The following is an 18,878-nucleotide window of genomic DNA, read 5'->3' on the forward strand; positions in this document are numbered from 1 at the left end:
CATGTGAAAATTTGTTGAATACATTGATTTCATCTCATTTGTTCAGTTTGATATTGAATCTCGCCAATTTTTTGTTGCTCAATTAAGTTTAAAATTAAGGTTTTTTTTTTTATCGTCGATGCAAATTAAAATATATCTTATTATACATCATGGATTATTAACTATTATTCACGAGCTTCTTAAAAATAAGCTCTTGAACCTATCACTCACTCACTCACTCACACACACATACACACACATCTTATAAATATGATTTTGGCGTCCCATAAATTTTTGGACCTGAGACACTTTCCCAATTTAATATGCTTAGGGGTGGTTTTTCGATATACCTTACTACAAATATTGGTATGAAAAAATTCATACCGATACCGATAGTAAAATTCCGAAAATTTGGTACGAAAAAAATCCATATTGATACCGTATAGATATCGAAAAAAATTCGGTATACCGAAAAAATATCTGGATACCGAAAAAATTTCGGTACGGTATGCCAAAATCTGGTATTTTGGTACGGTATGTCAGCCCTAAATATACTACAGGTCCGGGATGTGATATAATGGAAGTTTTATTATTATCAATCATTGAGACTACAATATAATTGAAAGTAGTAAAAGCATGGGTAAATTATTTTAAAATCTCTTTTCCCAAACATTTCTTTCTCTTAACTCCCTACACCTATTTTTCTTTGTTTTCATTTTCTAGTGGTCCCAAATTTGAGTTAATTATGTAATAAGTAACTAATCCTTTGTATGTGATATTGTTTTACCTATCGAACCAGTTTCAGCCATGAAGGACTATTGGTTACACAAAGTTTTCAGCCGATATACTCTGGATTAGGGTTTAACATGCTTTCGTATCATGAATTAAACTTAAATAATTTTTTGACCATAATTTCGCCGGGTCATACCTGTCGAGTTTTACGAAGTGTTCCTCACACTCCAACCACACAGTCGCAACAGATGGTTCTGCACAAGCTCCTTCAACGACACCCAACACAACCTTAATTCATTTTTCACCTTAAGGCGCAGGGTATATAAGCTTAATTATAAAATGTGAGCATAGAAGAACAAGAACTTAGAGAAATTTATTCAGACATAATATTATTACAAAAGTCAACTCCTTTGAAGAGGAGAAAACAACTTGTTTTAGCTACTCATAGTAGTTTTGTTCTTGAAACACATAAAACTTGAAAACTTATTACAAAATAGAAATAGAAATATTACAACAGTTTATTTGTAAGAAAACTGAAGGTAATGATCGATGTCTTTAGATTCCTTGAATGTTTGTATTTATAGTTGTGGTTCCACTTATTTCACCGATAAACTTTAGGGAATCTCACAGCTTTCTACCTTGACTTTTATGTCATTATTGATGACATCTTTTGCTAGTGGAGGAATCACATGTATGCCTTTTTCTTTTGACTCTATCCTCCTCACATGCCTGCTTTATTGTTGTCGTGACATCTTTTGTTTTTACAGTGGTTCCCTAGGAAAATGCGTCTTTGGTGGTCACTGACTAACTTTGCTTGTCTAGGAAAAAAATTTTCGATCCGTTCGGGGTCGGAAACTTTTCCCAAATTGAGGATCCTTTTGGTTTGGGCACTCCAAACAGATAACCTCTGACCATCTTTTCATATGAGCCATGTTGCAAAATTTCCGGCGAGTTTCTTTACTCCCTAGAAGCTTGCTGTTCCGATCCACAAAATGTTTCTCTTTTTTTTTTTGAAGAGTTCTTCCGTAAATCTCATAGTTTTTCCCGTCATTGTATTTAACATGAAAGATCCATTCACAGAAGTTTGGTAAAACTTGAATGAGAACTTAACTTTGTCCATCTCGGTGAGGCAGACCCAAATACCCCATACTATTCGGGTGGAGATTTCATACTCTCCAAACGTAGAAACCAGTGGTATTTATTCAGACATAGGATCCTTGATAAATATTTGATTGTTTGAATCAGGTCTCCTATGTTTGACGAAATGAAAGGCCTCGTGTGATCCTTTCCCTGTTGGTTCAGGAGATGCACTAAAGAAATATAATTCTAGAACATCTCCTCTGGACAAATGATCATTATTTGCCCATGTTTCTTGAACTTCTTTCTGAATCCACTTTGGCAATTGTGAAATTTTTGGGAAGCTTGGTGATCTGATATAAACCAAGGCCAAAGCCCGAAATTAATACCATAGCTTTAAATCCTTAGGATTGGCATTAATTTTTAGCCAAATCCTTGGGTATTTTCCCGCAATGTTAACCCTACAAGTATTCGGGTTGATTTCTCTTCTTGTACAAATAAACTCAAAATGATCATACCTCGTTCTGAATACAATTTTCGGTATATCTTCATCTCAAACTCTCAATTGATGATATCTGGATCTCAAATCAATCTTGGAATAAACCAATGAACCCTGCAACTGATCAAATAAATCGTCTATTCTAGGCAGTCGGTATTTATTCTTTACAATTGCCTTGTTCAGTTGCCGATAGTCAATGCAAAGTCTCATTGATCCGTCGTTATTTTGTACAAATAGAACCGGAGCGTCCCAAGGTGAAACGCTCGGTCTAATGTACCCTTTTGCCAAAATATCTTCTAACTATTCTTTTAATTCTTTCAACTCAAATTTCTCTCATTTTTGTTGATATATCTGAAATGGAGAAATAACAGCTTGATTATTAGCAATTTTAGATTTGTGTTTTGTCCAAGTTAGGCCTAATATTGATCTTTTCTTCTTTTATCCCAGAAACGGTGGGTTGACTTGATAATTCTTTCTCATCAATTGTTGCTTCGTCCAATTCATCAAAAGCTGATGATGGATTTGCACTTGTATCTTGGATATTAGAATCCACAAAAGTTTTCTCTACAACCAATGGTTGTATTTCTTGTTTTTTATAAAACACGATGGTTTTAACATTTTTTTTGTTTTTGAGAAACTAGTGGTTTCTCGATGGCTCGAAGAATCGACCCTTATATAGCAGCCCATAATTGTGTTTGAGCTTGTACACATACTGTAATTTGATTAAATACTTTGATCCGATTAGCTTGTTGTAACTGGCCAAACATATCTGTATTTATGACTAGCTGGTTGAACTCGGATTGTAGCAACCCAAGGCATTCCCTGAGGTGCCTCTGCATCTTCATGAGAAATCGACATCACTGTCTTCCATCTCTTGTTAGAAAATATGCAAGAATATTCTCATGAGATTCAATGATAGCACTGTAAAAAATATAATTTGACATAGAACTTGCCATCTTAAAAGCCTAGATTTCTCATATTTAGATTCAATTTTATTTCTTAAGAAAACTTTAACCTGGGTGTTATCAACCTTTAAGGTAAATTTTTCTCAAGTAAAAAATAATGGTCATTTTTTCAAAAGCCTTTTTAACTGCTTAAAATTTCTTTTCATTGATATTCCATCGGATACCCTCAGATTCTATAAATAGACCGCTATAGTATCTGCATGGTACTTCCCCATATAGAGTGAGCTTAGTAAGGAATGTTGTAGTAACCCTTACCCAGGTCACCTACTAATCAGAGCTTAATTAAGCAGACAATAAACATAATCAAAGATAAACTAGCGGAAAAACAAATACATGTTGGACCAGCAGAATACAACCAGTGAACTACTTCCAATAAATACAATCCAATTGAATTAATCTTAATAAAATAAAATAAAAACTAATTGTTATCCCTGCTGCTATGCATTGGTCAACCGACTATTCCAAGTCTCTGGGTGAACTACCTGCAACTGCTCCATCGAATGGGGTGTCCAAAAAGCGTAGAAAATACTAGATGTGAGCGAATTACGCTCAGAACGTAAGAATGGGAAAACATACAAGCATAATGCATGCATAATAAAATGACTGGGTATCCATATCTGAAAATAATGATCAATCTTGAACAAAACCTGCTCAGACTGGAGTCTAGAATGTGAGTAGTACCGAACGGAGAATCAAACCACTAGGTACTTCCACTCACTCCTAACCGGGCTTGGATCTAAAAAATGTTCAAAGAGCACTAGAGTCCGCTTGACCTGTCGATCAGAATGACTCTTTGCGTCTAGTCGTCCAAACAAGGGCTGAACGACCCTACTTGACTGGCTCATCTCAAAGAGACGCATACTCGATATGATCTATGCAATGCAACATAATATATCAAAGCAATAACATGCAATCATGGCACATAAATGCAACACATAAGCATGCATACTCGCTGGCAATCTCAGTCAGTACTTACGTACCTCAAGACAATCCCATATGTCTCCGCATCTACAGTCCATCACTACAATTCAAGATAACCATGAATCATCTAATATGCTCTAAAATCCTTAACTAAGCTACTAAATACTCTCTAATTTTTTAGGGACCTCGAACATACCTGCGGGCTGTGTCCGTCGTTATCCCGCTAATGGCAACTGTCCCGCGAGTTGCGCATAGCTCCTCTACTGCTCCGGAGACAACCCGCCAACTCTCGGACCCACTTAGGTGGCTATAAACACCCAAAAACATAAACTAAATGAGAGGAGAAGAGGGAATTGAGCAATAAATGGAGCTCTCAGACCCCCTATTTATAGAGCATGTTCGACAGGTTCGATCTCCGAGTTCGGATCATCCGATCTTGCATGTGTGCCGCGCGTCCAAAATCTTGGCACTTTCCCCTGCCAACACTTCGGACGGTTTCATCTCACAATTGGGATCGTCTGATCTCACTACATGGTTTCATCTTGATTATCTCATGTTCGACACCTGACTTATCTGAGTTCGGATCATCCGATCTTGCTCTTCGGATCATCCGATCTACCTACACGTGTCTTCTAAATGCAAAACGCATCGAAAACCTATCGAAAATAGTTTGGATCATCTAAACTACACAATCGGATCGTCTGATCCACACTCAAATTCCGAACTCAAACTTACCACCGAACTCCCCAGTTCACACCATCCGATCCTCGGGTTTGGATCATCCGATCCACCCGATGACTTGGAATCCTTCGGGCCATTTTCGAATGTCTTGGATCTGATTTTAAAATATTTAATCCTAATTGGAGATTATTTAATCAAGTTTACCCATTCTAAACATGATCATTCCATTAATTGTTAATTAATTACTTATTCTGGAATCGGGTTACTACAGCTGCCACCATTCGTCGCGGGCATCTGTAAACAACACCATATCATCTTCATCTACTTGCATAGCCATTTTTGGAAATTTTTTACATATCTACTTCGACTGGTTAACCCATTTGGTGTGTTCATCGGTCCATATGAATCTTGCATCTTTTTTTAACAAAGGATTGAACACTTTTCTGTGCATTGCTAGGTTGTTTATGAGCATCCCTGCAAAATTAACTACTCCTAAAAAACTTTGAATTTGTTTTACGACTTTGAGTTTTTCTGAAAAATTCTATACCTTCTACACAATGTGGGGATTATTCCGGATTCATCAATCCAATGTCAAGGAATTCAATTTTGTTTGTTGCTATGAATGCTTTCTTTTCAGATAAAACAATCCTTCTTGTTTACAATTTGTTTCTCTACAACATAAAAGAGTATGTTTATTAATACCCCTTATCTTCTTGTAGTTCTTTTGCAATGCTGTCATATGACATCATTCTGTCAATTTTCCTTTTTGAAAAGAAGCTCTTATTTCCAAAGCGTTTGTATTACCTGTAACGTATTCCTTTATTAGCATTTCTCTCTAAGGACTTGGCATTTTTTTTCAAAAAATAGCTAAATTTCTACATTTTCCTCAAATCCTAAGATCCATATGTATTTAGTGAATAACATAATATATTCATCTACTAAACAAATTTCGTGTAACTCGAGACTATACAGAGCTTGTATATACCTTTTTTTCTTCTCTGTATCTTGATTGTTGAAGTAGTTCACACCTATACATTGTGCTTTAAATATGATGTCATTCTTCCTCGAATCTCGCTTAGAGATTCTCCTGCTAAGACTGATTCCTTAGTCTCAAACATTGTCATTTCCCCTATTTTTACCGATCTCATTAGACTCATTTCTAGAAGTTTAATGAATCCTTCTGTATTAAGATTTAAAGTTCCAACTGCGATTCTCATAGCTGACGTACAATCATCTATAAGTTCTTCTCTGTTTTTAAATTCTGAAACATCGAGGTTTAACATAACCCCATAAGGATGTATTGGATCTAAAATAGTTTTTTATATAAAGAGTTTGGTGGAGTGGAATTTTATTTCTTCTAGACCTAATTCCTGCTGGATGTGAATTTTTCCCAACGTGAAATTCACTTTGAGGTTCTTTTGTTTTAACCTAATTTTTTAGTGATCTCGGAGGAATCCCTGTGACTTGTTCATCCTCAGTAGATTTCATATTTAGATCTACTACTCTAAGATTTTCAAATGAATATGCAAGATCTTTTAGATCATCGAGATCCAATATTTCTAAAGTAGTAATCAGATAGTGTTTTTCTCTGATACTGTTTTTATAAGATTGATCATTATCTCTTCATTTGTTAAAGTTTTTTGTATCATTTTGGTTTTACCTTTTTGATATAACAAATGTTTAGTACCAAAAGAAGGTGGTAACCTTCCTCCTGTATTTTCCTTTTTAGAACCATATGTTTGTTCTAGATTTTGTATTTTTTGTTTGAAGATCTTTTAGCGTTATAAGAATTTCTTCTTGTTTTTTAAGAATTTTTTTCAATTTGTCGAGGTATTTCATACAGTTGATTACTGTAATATTATACCGTCTTTTGGATTTCTAAGATCTTCGGAGAGTTTAGAGAAATCTGGGATAATCTCTAGGAATCGAAAATTAAAAATCATATTTCTTAATTCCTTTAGAGCTTGTAAAAGTGTCCCGATCCTCTATTTTGGGATCTGTTGTGGAGAATATATTTTTAAATAGATTCATTTGTTTATAGAGTTCCATATATGTGGAATCAATCTTGTTCAAACTTTCGTCTGAATTCATAATTTTTTGGAGAAAACCACCTTCTTGTCAAAGATAAGCATGATTTAACGAACAATATTATGTCTGAATATTTAACCTAAGGCTCTGATACCAAATTTGCGGATAATTCTCTATACCATAAATGATCACAAAATCTTCAAATTCTAGTATAAAATCTTAATATTCTTAGCACATATTAACATAAATCAAGTACAAGAATTAAACATTGGATTAACTAAATTTTGTACCTAGGGAGTTATTGAAAAAAAATCTTTAGGGTAGGGAGTTAAAAGAAAGTTATGTTTGTGTTTGAAGATTTATTTACAATTTACTCCCAAATTATATGCACACGTCTTTTACTTGTATAGTCCATTATTTAAAAAAAAAATTAAAATATAAAATAAATGTGAAATAACAAAAATACAAAAATTACATATGTTCATATAAATATCCAAAAATATATATAACATTTTCGTAATTAAATATCTATTACTTGTGTATTAAATTAATTTATAATAAATTTGACATTGCGATACGAATCATAATATTAAAAGTTCTCACGTTTAATAATATAGTAAAATTTGTTGAATATATTGATCTCATCTCCTTTGCTCAGCTTGATATTGAATCTTGCCAATTTGTTTGTTGCTCAATCAAGTTTAAAATTACGATAGGGTTTTTTTATCGATGCAAATTAAAATATGACTTATTATTATTTTTTAATCGATGCAAATTAAAATGACTTATTATTCATCATGGTAATATTCACGAGTTTCTTAAAAAATGGGCTCTTGAACCTATCATATATATATATATATATATATATATATATATATATATATATATATATATATATATTGATATGATTTTGTCGCCCTATAAATTTTTGGGTTTGAGACACTTGCTTCATTTAATATACTACACGGGATATTACAAAAGTTTTATTATATCAATAGTTGAGACTAAAATATAATTGAAACTAGTACAAAACATATGCACATGTCGCTTGCTTGTATAGAGCATTATTTTAATGAAAATAAAATAAAATAAATGTGAAATAAAAAAAATAGAAAAATGACATATTCACATATAAATATCCAAAAAATATATATAATATTTTTGTAATTAAATCGCTATAAAAACATATTAAATTAATTAATAACAAATTTGATATTGGACAATGATATCAAAAGATCTCAAATTTAATAATATATCATAGACAACGATCCCAATTTTTTTTAAAAAGAAATTATAATATATTAATATGGTCACGTAAGTGCCAACGTGCATAAAGATTAAATGAAGCAAAGTAGTGTACGTTTCATGTAAATTTGGGAGAGCAAATATCATTTCTAATAATGTGATAAGTTTGAACTTACTTTACGTCTTGAAAAACAAAGTAGTGTTTGATTTGTTGAACTAACTTCTATTTCAAGTATGCATAGAATGTGGTTACGCTTGCACTAATCCATGGAAAAACAAGCCCTACATGTATTGTGCCATGGAAACAATATCATAAAGACTAACAATTAATGCACATGTGTTGTTTGTATTTAAAAAATTAATTTTTACTCAAGATATTTTATTTTTCGTGAAATTTATATTATTTAAAAAATAATTTATTTTGAACATAAAACAAAATAGATAACCACGTTAAAGTAATATTAATTTATAACCTCTTCTAATAAGTGATTATCGACTTTTCCTTAACAAATTTGATACGTAGATTTTCTAAACTAGTTTATGAGTATTGTAGATATTATTCATCACTGCAAAGACAATCTGGTATATATATATATATATATATATATATATATATATATATATATATATATATGATTTCTACTTTGTTATATCTATACCAGTGTTTTTATAACCGAATTGGTGATCGAACCGGTCTACCTAAAAAAATAATTTAACCGGTCGGATCATTTTAACGGGACGGTCGAACCGAAAAACCGTTTATATAATATAATATAATAAATAATATATTTTGAATTTTAAAAACTCAAAAATATATATAAATAGACAAAAAAATATATATTTGTCATAGTTTGAAAGCTAAATAAATATGTAAATATATTTAAAATATCAATTATAGTTATAAATTATTTAAATACTTAATTATTTAATTTAAAAAACCAAAATTTATTAAAATATTTTTTTAATGAAGTACAAATTCCAAATAATCGTGTATATATATATATATAAATATTAAATTTAAAGTTTAAAAATAAAAAATAAAAAATTTTGAAAAAAAATAAAAAAATTCAAAAAACAACCGGTTTAACCGGCTTAACCGGTTTAACCCGTTTTCCGGTTATTGACCGGTCCAACCGGTTCTTGATCGATTTTGATTGGTTCTGACCAGTTGGACCGATTTTCCGGTTTTTGATGGAGATCCGGACCTGACCGACGACCGGTTCTCGGTCGAACCGGCCGGTCCAGTTCTAAAAACACTGATCTATACTATATATAAAGATTGGGACCCTTGGTGATCCGACCTTATTACACCAATTAGCTTTTACAAAAATATCCCTACATAAATTTTCTAAACTAGTTTATGATCATTTTGAAGATATTATTTGTCACTGCATGTGTCCTCAAAAGTAATGAGAAGAACAACAGAATGCCGAAAAATGGAGCATTGGGAGCTGCAATGCCGCCTCTTCACCAGCAGGCAATATCTAAGCAAAAAATCTCACCTCTTGTGTTGCTTTACCTTTGTTTGTAGTGTCATTCTTTGTCATTTTATTGACTCTCTATGAAATTTATTCAGTATGTTATAAATATTATTTTTGCATGTTGAAAAATTATATATTAAATTTTATTTTTGAATTTATATTTTAAATAATTTATAATACTGGAAAATTATATATTAAATTTTAATTTTTTTTGTTTTTTATATTAAAAAAACAAAAGTTTTTCACCGTTATCGTAGATAGTTTAAACATATATTTATTTTTAAAACAACATTTAATTTTTTTTATAAAAAAACTTATAAAATTATTTATAAATAATTATCTAAAGGGAAAATGATCAATAAATCCCCATAAGAAAACTTATATTTGTCCTCAGTCCCCGTGTCAGCAAATATTTGTTCCCACTCTCTGTCAAAGTTCAGACATTTGTTTCAACTCCCTATTTGAGCACAAAATACGAAAATGCCCTCACTTTCTTTTGAAACCCAATAATACCCCTAACTTTTTAAAAATAAAATAAAAATTACTTATAATGCAGACAACGTACAGTTTCTTTCCATCATTCTTGTTGAAATTCTCCACAAATTTATCCTTCAATCGTAAACGACTAATCCAACGATCGCAATATTGCAGATCTGCTTCGAATCGGATTGAAGAAAGTTGCTAATCGTTGTGAATTGTTTCTGGACCATGAAAATCCTTTTGAAGAACCATTATTTCAAAGATTTTAAGGTATTATTTTAGGTTTTTAAAAATTTGCAGCCAAGAAATTGAATTGCACTGTTTGATGTAGTGTAATTATTTTTATATATCCTTTTTAATTGAACGATTCTTTAAGATTTGTTATGGTTTTAGTGATTGTATTAAATTTTTGTGTTATCGGGTGAATGGTACAGAGTTTTTTTTTCAATCTCTGGTTTTTCCGTCTGTGGGTGAGAATGAATATTATTTATTGGAATTTTGAGATAGAGTAACTGAAATTCCTTGTTGTTCTCAATTATAACGATTTAATTCTGAACCGTAATGGTTTTAGTGCTGCATTATGACTTAGATATTGATAATTTTTATCATTAAAATAAAAATGGGCTACTTAAATTTTTTATTGTGTGCTGTTTTTTTGTATGTCATGTGCTATACGAATGAATATATGATTTTCAGTTTAGATCTTATTATATTGAATGTAGTTTTTTTAATAGTTTGATAATGAAATCTAGAAATGATTCTTGTAATATCTCCTTTTTTGGTTGTTACAAGTGAAAATACAGATTTGTGTGATTTCAATCTTCATTGGATGTAGTTTGATGAATATTTTTGTGAGCATGAGAACAATGTGCTGAAATTTCATTAGAAACCATGATTCTTCGATATGTATCTCCACTACAGTTTGAGAAGTATTATACTTTCATATCAATGCACTCTATTCGACGAGTTTATTTTTCTCGAATGGACATCCTAAGATTATCAAGGCAGCTGAACGACTATTTATGGGAAGTCATCATGCTTATTATTTGTAACATTTAGTAGATAATTTTGTGAAGCTAATAATACTAAATTATTTATTATTCTCTAATTTTATTAAAATTTTCATACACGATTTTATCTTTTTAAGCTCACTGTAAATTATTTTGTTTTTATTTAGGTGTTGAGAAGTTATCGTCGACATAACAAAAAATATTGTGCTTTCAATCAAGAAAGCAACTTATGCTCCATCTTTACATTTACATAGGAGAAAACTAGTGGTTATGGAAGTTGGCTCGAGCACGGACCTTCGAGGAGATATGCTTGTTCTAGTGGAAGCATTGTTGGTTTACGCTTGATTTAATGATTCTGTGGAACACACTATTGTTTTATATTAATTTGAGTTCTCGTTGTAGTGTACTCTTATGTATTGGGTTCTCTTGTGTTGTCATATCGTGTGAAGTTGGGTCGTAAGACATAGTTTATTTAGAAGTTGTTTAGTTGGAACTTATTTTTGTGTTTAAAGATGATGATAGATACTTGAATGATGAGTACTTTTAGTGATTAATTTATGAAATATGTTCTTTGTTTAATTTAGTTTTTATTTAAATTTTAATGTTTGATTTATGATTTGAGGCGCAATCAATGTTTGATTTATGATTAAAACATATTTTATATGTAGTGAGCAGGGCAGATCATAATGATATTACTTTTTGTTTTATTGTGAGGGTAAAATATAATTTTATGATCATAAATCAGATAGTCATTTTGTATTTTATGAACGTACCATGAGTACTACATATTAACACTTATGCAACTGATCTCTGTCTTTATATCCTAGAACTTTACACGTTACAACTTAAAAACAAATCGACATATTCAATATAATCGATTAAATTCGGGAATTTGAATCATACATTACCAAAAAAGTGAGTTTCATACTGCCTCAAATAAACGAGTCATAAAAGTGTGCCATATTGCCTAAAAATTGAATATTTTATTCTCAATTTTCTATTTGTTTATTCCAAAAAAATATGAGATTATTCCAAATATATTTGAAGTTATCCCAAATCAGGGACAATGCATGCGTCTCATATATTTGACAAATTTTGTGCATTTGCAAAGAATGAATATCTTACATTCCAGACTGTCTGTCTGATTATCCCGCAAATATCCGAGATTGTTCCAAATATATTTAAAATTATCCCGAATCAAGACAATTGAAACTAATTTAATATCTCTTGGGAACGTCGATCATAGTGGCCCAAAATTTTATCCTGAGACGTAGAACGTTATGTGCTCAATTGAGAAACATTTATACTCTTCTTGCTCATGTGTTGTGCCAGATCCCATTATCACATATGTTCTTTAATATTGGAGTTCAAATACACTTGTCGTATTGCAAATTGAGGTAATCGATGTCAAAATATCACACTCAATAGTTTTTTAAGTTTAGAATTACCTTTAATTATGCAAAGAATGAGTCACTTATATCCAATTGCTAGTATATTTGAGTCGCAAATATCCGAGATTGTTCTAAATTAATATAAAATGATATCTAATCTTAGAAAATTCGAAACTAATTTGTTTTCACTAAATGTTAGTGGCCCAAAATTTTATGTGATTACAATAATCTCATAAAATTAGATCGTGATTGTTCTACATATTTAATATGAATTAGTTAATTAAACACACAAAAAATAGGGATTACCCTTGAAGCATGCTTTAACTATTTCTTGTTTTGAACGGATATGTGTCTCAAGCCTCCAAACCCTCAAGCCTTCTCCGATGTTCTCTCAAAATCGAACATAGGCTTATTTGTGCGTGATCACAACTTTCTGTCAGCGTATACCCTAACCAAACTGAAACCAATAAGCGAATGGAAGTGATGAAGTGTACCGATAGAGCTTAATAATGAGGGGTATGTGGTAGTCAAAGTCTTTGATTGGTCAATGTATACTAGGAGAGTGTGATCCTCATAACCCACAATGTTTGTCCTACAATCGAAAAACATTGTTCTCGATTCAATAATATTTATCTCATCTCTGCGTGCTAGTTGTGCTCGATCTTGCACTCACATGTTCTGAAAGATGAGTGGAATTAGAATAAATGATAGTCCTCAAAGATGAGAAAACATCATATTAAACAAGTTAAGAGTTTGAATTTTGGAAAATATACCCATATTGTATACATTGGGTGGCAATGGACATCCACAAATGGTGCTCTCATTGGGTCATGATCAATGTCTTCCTCCTACACCTTAGACAAGAGTGTGGAAAGACACATTACTAGACAAACACTTGGGTGATGGTTCTACCAATCTCTAGGGATTGAAAACTCCGCTCCACTTGTGTCATGAAGTGTATTATAGGATATTGGTGCATGTTAACATGGATATGTCTTTTTGTTCCGCAAATAAAAAATATTATTCTGCATAAGTCTAAGATTGTTCATAATACATGACATTTTGATCCAAAGCCACTTTAACTAGGAGAGTATGATCCTCATGACCCACAATGTTTGTCCTACAATCGAAACATATTGTTCTCGATTCAATAATATTTATCCCATCTATGCGTACTAGTTGTGCTCGATCTCGTACTCACATGTTCTAAAAGATGAGTGAAATTAGAGTAAATGATAGTCCTCAAAGATGAGAAAACATCATATTAAAAAGTTAATAATTTGGATTTTGAAAAATATACCCCTATTGTATACATTGGGTGGCAATGAACATCCACAAATGGTGCTCTCATTGGGTCATGATCAATGTCTTCCTCCTACACCTTAGACAAGAGTGGGGCAAGACACATTACTACACAAACACTTGGGTGATGGTTCTACCAATATCTAGGGATTGAAAACCCATCTCCACTTGTGTCATGCAATGTATTATAGGATATTGGTGCATGTTAACATAGACATGTCTTCTTGTTCCGCAAATCAAAAATATTATTCTGCATAAGTCTGAGATTGTTCATAATACATGACATTTTGATTCAAAGCCACTTTAACTAGGAGAGTATGATCCTCATGACCCACAATGTTTGTCCTACAATCGAAACATATTGTTCTCGATTCAATAATATTTATCCCATCTATGCGTACTAGCTGTGCTCGATCTCGCACTCACATGTTCTGAAAGATGAGTGGAATTAGAGTAAATGATAGTCCTCAAAGATGAGAAAACATCATATTAAACAAGTTAATAGTATGGATTTTGGAAAATATATCCATATTGTATACATTGGGTGGCAATGGACATTCACAAATGGTACTCTCATTGGGTCATGATCAATGTCTTCATCATACAACTTAGACAAGAGTGGAGCAAGACACATTACTAGACAAACACTTGAGTGATGGTTCTACCAATCTCTATGGACTGAAAACTCATCTCCACTTGTGTCATGCAGTGTATTATAGGATATTGACGCATGTTAACATGAACATGTCTTCTTGTTCCGCAAATCAAAAATAATATTCTGCATAAGTCTGAGATTGTTCCTAGTTAATACATGACATTTTGATTCAAAGCCACTTTCACTAGGAGAGTGTGATCCTCATGTCCCACAATATTGAGCAATGAATAATATTGTTTATAGTGACCCTTACCCGGATCACCTACTAAACAGAACTTAGGCATGCAATTAACTTAATTAAACAGAAATCAGAATTCAACTGCGGAAATCATAACATTTATATAATCTCAAGAAAAGAAATCTGTAAATATCCAAAATAATATACAACCAAATCGAATAGCTGTATAAACCCAAAACAACAGAATAAAAACCTAAACGAAGCTCCAGTTGAACAACCACTGCCTAGCCCCTCTTGGATCCACCCGCCTCGTCCAATCGCAAACCTGCCTCATGGAATAGGGTGTCCAGAAACACAGAGTACGAGACGTGAGCATAAAACGCTCAGCACGAGAGTATGAGTATACATGCATTCAAAGTGAACTCCCTAAAAACTTGAGGTCAAGGATCAGATAACAGAGACAGACCGGGCCCTGGTATGTAGCACGCTATGCCGTCGCTGCAGGAGGTTGCTCCCATACCAAATACCAGTGGATATGCCGGACCCAAATCGATGAAAGTCCAACCACTAACAGGATAGGTAAAACCCTACTATAAACATCTCGAACGAAATAGCTCAATATGCAAATGCATGCAGCATAAATCAATGACATATAAATCATGCAGCCACATAATACATGCATACTCAGTCAGGATATCTCGAACAGTACTTTCGTACCTCAAATACTAGGCAAGTGCTATCAGCCCTAGGTCAACGCCTATAATCCATGCTACACTGCCAAATGATACTACTATCATTATAGCGCTCTAAAAGCCTTAACTAAGCTAAAGCATACTTCTAAATATTTTTAGGAAGCAAAAGCTATACCTTCGTCCGTCGTTAGTCCTTTGCTGTCGATTGCCTCAAAACTAGGTCGCAGCTCCGCTACGACGCCTGGACTGCTATGCCACTTCCGGATTCCCAACGGGACGCCTAGAATTCCCTAGATCTGAGTTAGAAGACTAAGGAATTGAGAGAGAAAAGAGGAATTGGTGCACTCAAATGTGAGCTCGGCACCCCCTATTTATAGACAGAGTTCGGGCCCTCCGAACTGACTTCGGAGCCTCCGAACACGTTCGGATCGTCCAAACCCAATATTACGTCATTGATTACGTCAGCATAATGATGTCATCCATGACGACTGTCGACAGCACATTCGGAGCATCCGAACAACTCTTCGGATCGTCCGAACCCTGACTTCGGACCGTCCGAACTCACCAACGGAGCCTCCGAACCCGACGACCCTCGAACTATTTTCGAGCGTTCTGAATCCATTTCCGAACTCTGTTAATCCATCTGGGACTCCCTTAATCATGTTTTATTACGTCTAAACATGATCGTAATATTAATTACTCATAAATCGATAATTCCGGATACGGGTTACTACATTGTTACACATGATCTCATTGAATAATGAAAAATATATATTCTCTTATATATTTGCCAAAATAGTATATATAACATAAGATGACCAACACTCAAGTAATTGGATGATGATTCCGAGATTGTTGCAAATTAATTTTGATTTATTCCAAATTCTAAAGAATTTGAACCTAATTTATTTTAGTTGGTTGACATGTTCTTCTTAGTAAGATTATTCGAATATATATTTATATATGTCATCATAAGATTTATATATATATATAGTCGATCATAAAATTTTTTACTTGGTTGACATATTCAGTCTTATTAAAACAATTTATCAACCTAAAAAGACGAATAACTATGCTAAATTAAACAAATTAGGTACTATTATCTTTAATTTTTGTACCAAAAATACAGAACATACATAAAAATTGATTTCACTGAAACTTAAATAACAGATTGAATCACATCGAGTTTACAACATGTCTTTCTACTAATTAATTATTGTCATACTTACATCAACCCAAAAACATAACCATACAATAAAAATAACTCAAAATTATTTTCCAGCGATCCATGTTCAACAGATAATATATTCATTTCTTCAGATAACATACTTGCAGCAACACAAGTTCGATTAGTGTCCATCTTCACCGTCTTTTTATTTGTTCTCATTTCTTCTGTGTCACGGGCTACTCCAATGAACTCACAAAATGCATTAACAAACAGATTCAAAAAAATTAAAGAACCAAAATAAAGTTTAAGAAAAATTGGATTTACCATAATCATTTAATCATTTCAAATGAATAATTTTTCCAATGAAGCAGCCGACAATATAAACAGAAATCATATAACAAATTCAAGAACAAAAACATAAAAATAGAGATAAACACATGAAAATAAATAACTAAAAAATAATTTATGAACCTTAAAATACAATTGAAGGATTTAGAGTAAAAAAATCAACTGTGATAACCAAATAAATAAATGAGTATGATTTTATCAAATTAAATAATAAAACACTCGCAATTGTCGATAACGAAATCAAAGTCAAGCATTTAAAACAAAATTTACGAACTTCTGCATAATCATTCTACAATTTCGAACAATTAATCAAAGGAAACAAATAAATAATTTAAACAAGAAAGTGACCACAATCAACACTAGAACACTACAAATTTGGGACAAAGGGACACAATCGAGAATTACAAAAAAAACACCAAAAATCAACACCAAAACGCAGAAACCTTCAAATATTTGCGGAAACAAATAATATTTAATCGATTTTCAAGATGAAAACATATTTTGAAAAAAAACCTTCAAACTTTTTATGTGTTTCATATTCGTCTTCACCTACGACCATTTATAGATTCCATTCTCAACTCAATCAATAAAAAACATAACATTCAATACAATAAGACTAAAAAATGCAGATCGAGGCTTATTCATAACACATTCCACAACAACAAAAATAATAACAAGATAAAAATTTTAGGCAGCTGATTTGAATATTACAAGGAATATCCACATAATATTTATAATCCAGTACTAAACGATGAAAATTGACAATGAAATTATTATAATCGAGAATAACTACAAATTTCTATTAGTACAACAATACAAAATAATGGAATAATGAATATTACAAGTGCGTGTACAAATAGAGAAAAAGTATGTGGTGAAAAATCGCTGGTAAGTACAAGACTCGTGAGCATGATGATCATAGTCGTTATGAAAAATAGCCTTATAAATGTCATCATCTTCATCTTCGAAAAATCGAGGAGAAATTATTTTGAGAGAAAGAGTGAATTTGGTGTGATTGAAAATGAGTTTGAGTGAACATATTTATAGGGCAAAAAATAGCCGTTTGTTACCGTTGGGGGTAAGAAAAAATCGAGTATGTGTTGAATAAAAATTTGTGATAATCATGTGATGTATATAATAATAATCATAATTAAATATACGCAATAAAATATATATCATATCACGTTAATATAAGGTCAGTGTCATAGACAGCCTCTTATATAATAACATGAAATTATACAAATATAATTAGAAAATAAAATTATATAAGCAGTAATGTATAATCATATCACGTTATTATAAGGTCGGTGTCATATACAGCCTCTTATATAATAACATGAAATTATACAAATATAATTACACAATAAAATTATATAAGCAGTAATGTATAATCATATCACGTTATTATTTAAAAACCTTAGAAGCTTTTATACTTGTCGTATCCCTTACTGGGAGTGTGGGATGTCGTCTTAACATTCTCCCAGGATTTATAACAAGTTTTTAAAAACTTATTTTTTTTTATCATGTCTGATAAAAACATGATATTATATATTAAATATATACACAACAAACAAATAAACAATAAAATAAATATACTTACTTGTTAAATATTTTTGTCTTTTCTTTGTGTTTTGGAGCGTCGAAAATTATAGAGAACCTTCGAGCGATCGTGCTGATAACGTGTTGTAAAAAGTAAAAATTTATGGTAAAAACTAAAAACTCTAAAACTCAAAATATATATCAAACCAAACACTTATAAAATCTTCTCTCTAAACTTGTGTTATTTCTTCACAAATGTTGAGGTCTATTTATAGATCCTCAATTGAGAAATGTCCAAAAATAAATATGTTATCCATTACATAATCAAAAATTAAAATATCATCACATTACCATCACAATAATTTTCAATCTAATTTTAATATATAATTTCCAATATATATATATATATATATATATATATATATCTATTTTTCTTTTCTAAATTATTTAGCATTTATTAATTATATTTTTCTTTTCTAAATTATTTAGCATTTATTAATTAGGCAC

This window comes from Henckelia pumila, chromosome 4 (assembly GCF_033568475.1).
Source record: "Henckelia pumila isolate YLH828 chromosome 4, ASM3356847v2, whole genome shotgun sequence".
Taxonomy (NCBI): domain Eukaryota; kingdom Viridiplantae; phylum Streptophyta; class Magnoliopsida; order Lamiales; family Gesneriaceae; genus Henckelia; species Henckelia pumila.